Source organism: Euleptes europaea, chromosome 19 (genome assembly GCF_029931775.1).
Source record: "Euleptes europaea isolate rEulEur1 chromosome 19, rEulEur1.hap1, whole genome shotgun sequence".
In the NCBI taxonomy this organism is placed as follows: domain Eukaryota; kingdom Metazoa; phylum Chordata; class Lepidosauria; order Squamata; family Sphaerodactylidae; genus Euleptes; species Euleptes europaea.
The window spans coordinates 17750249-17752901 of NC_079330.1; the positions used below are offsets into that span (position 1 = coordinate 17750249).

The 2653-nt window shown below is 49.7% G+C and overlaps 1 non-coding gene across 1 annotated transcript; it reads left to right on the forward strand.

Annotated features, from left to right (window-relative positions):
* The first annotated feature begins 2304 nt into the window (after positions 1–2304).
* Positions 2305–2376, forward strand: TRNAA-CGC (transfer RNA alanine (anticodon CGC)). Its single transcript has one exon. It is a non-coding gene; the product is annotated as a tRNA-Ala (tRNA).
* The last annotated feature ends 277 nt before the right edge of the window (positions 2377–2653 follow it).

Here is a 2653-nt window from a genome sequence, read left to right on the forward strand (position 1 = left end):
CGAGGAGGGTGGGGTTCGGGAGGGGAGGGACTTCAATGCCGTAGAGTCCAATTGCCAAAGTGGCCATTTTCTCCAGGTGATCTCTGTCGGCTGTAGATCAGTTGTAATAGCAGGGAGTTCCCCAATTTAACTAGGCATTGTATGAAGAAATACTTCCTTTTATCTGTTTGGAATCTGTCACCCTCCAGCTTCAACAGATGATCCCGTGTTCTAGTATTATGAGAGAGGGAGAAAAGCTTCTCCCTGTCCACTCTCTCCATACCATGCATAATTTTATAGACCTCTATCATGTCTCCCCTTAACTGCCTCTTCCCTGGCTGCTCTGATTTGGAGGGGCTCCCCCCCTTCGGGTAGAGAAAGCTTGCTGAGGATTGAACTCAGGGCTTTTCTGCATGCAGAGCCAGCGTGGCGTGAGAGCCAGCGTGGTGTAGTGGTTAAGAGCGGTGGTTTGCAATGGTGGACTCTGATCTGGAGAACCTGGTCTGAGTCCCTACGCCTATACATTAGCGGTGGACGCTAATCTGGCAAACTGGATTGGTTTCCCCACTCCTCCACATGATGCCAGCTGGGTGACCTTGGGTTAGTCACACTCTGTTGGGAAATCTGCCCTTCTGGGACGGTGTCACTTGCCTGCACATTGAGAGGGGGAATTGACCACCGAGTCAGATAGATAGACAGGACAAGGGGAGGTCATCTCTAGTTACACCTTGCCCTCATGTCCTGCCCCTTTGATGTTTAGAGGATGTATTGTCAGGGAAACGTCCCCTGTCTCTCTCTCTGCCCTTTTTCCCCTTCATCCAAGCAAGACCTTAGAACCGAGCACTCTGCGTCCGGATCTTCCCACCCCAAAGATGGAGTGGAAGGCAGATATCTTTTTATACCTAGAGAACTAGCAAGGCAGATTAGGATAGAGTACTCTTGTTTGTCCTTTCCTATCCAAGTTGTATTTCCACAATAAATGTATCTTTAGTTTACTTAGAGCAAATGACTGCTCCTTTTTATTTCCACACGCGCACGCGTGGCTAAGCTTCTGCTGAACGCTAAGCTTGAGGCACTCTGCTAAGTACAGGAATATCTCCATGACAGATATTCCAACACTCTCAGCCCCACCTACACCACAGGGTGTATATTGTGAGGGGTGGGGAAGGGAAGGTGATTGTAAGCCGGTTTTGGTCTTAAGTGGTGGAGAAAGTCGGCATATAAAAACCAACTCTTCTTCTTCATCAAGGAGTCCCAACTCCTCTGCTCTAGAGGTGACTTGCTGGGCTGAGGAGCCAGGCGGCCCGCTCTTGAGCGATGCGGACAGCCTCTGCTTCCAGCTTCCCTGCTCAGCCTTTGCTTGCTTTGCGCCGCACAAGAGCTGGGGCCTGCCACTCTGCCACGGGCTGCTGAGAAGCATCAACTCCCTGCTTTGATCCCATCGTCCGCATTTGATTCCCTGCCAGGGCTTCCCAGCAATGAATTATTTAATCTTCTTAATGCGCCGCGGGGAGCTCTGATTCTCCGGCTTGCGCGCTCGCTTGCCGGTTCTCAGTGGCTCGGATTCCGCCTTGGCACGGCCGGCGCTCGTCGGTAACTGATCTCCGCCAAGGAGAATCCTCCAAAGGGGTTCTTTGAGCCCAGTGAGCTCAGCGCCATCTCTGTGACCTTCCTCGGGACTAGTCTCTTGTGTCACTCCTGGGGTTTCGCGATATGGCAGGGTAGGGCAGAGATCTCGGCTGATTGCCTATGGAGCAACCAGAGCCGGAGAGTAAGAATAGAATTACCAGTTGTACAAAAGAGTTTGGAATGCTCGGCGTGATCTCCTTCCAGCAACCCTGGGAAGTAGATAATTCCTTACCCATACCCTGCAGATGGGGAAAACATATGGCCTTGAGTAGGGTTGCCAGCCTCCAGGTAGTGGAAGAGATCCAAACAGCACTCACAAGGTAATATGATTAAGAAACTAATTTATAAAGGTGCAAGTAAGTGCAAAAAGGGAGCATATATACAAATGAAATACAAAAAGATACACGTACAAAATTTTTCACCCAAATTACAATATCAATCCAGCATAGTACAAAATTCAATAAAGGATATGAATATCCTGTAAAAGCAGGTAAGTCGATTCATACTGTCCGTAATAGACTTTCTTGTGCCTATAGGTAGCTGGATGGAAGATGTCTGAGGCAAAGGTAATAGCTGGAGATCTCCTGCTATTACAACTGATCTCCAGCCAATAGAGATCAGCTCACCTGGAGAAAATGGCTGCTTTAGCAAATGGACTCGAAGAAGGAGGAGGAGGAGGAGGAGGAGGTTAGGGGAGGGGCTGTGGCTCAGTGGCAGAGCATCTGCTTCGCATGCAGAAGGTCCCAGGTTCAATCCCCGGCATCTCCAGTTAAAGGGACTAGGCAAGTAGGTGATGGGAAAGACCTCAGCCTGAGACCCTGGAGAGCCGCTGCCAGTCTGAGTAGACGATACTGACTTGGATGGACCAAGAGTCTGATTCAGTATAAGGCAGCTTCATGTATTCATGTGGTTTTTATATGCCGACTTTCTCTATCACTTAAGGAAGAATCAAACTGACTTACAATCACCTTCCCTCCCCCTCCCCACAACAGACACCCTGTGATGTGGGTGGGGCTGAGAGAATGTGACTTGCCCAAGGTCACCC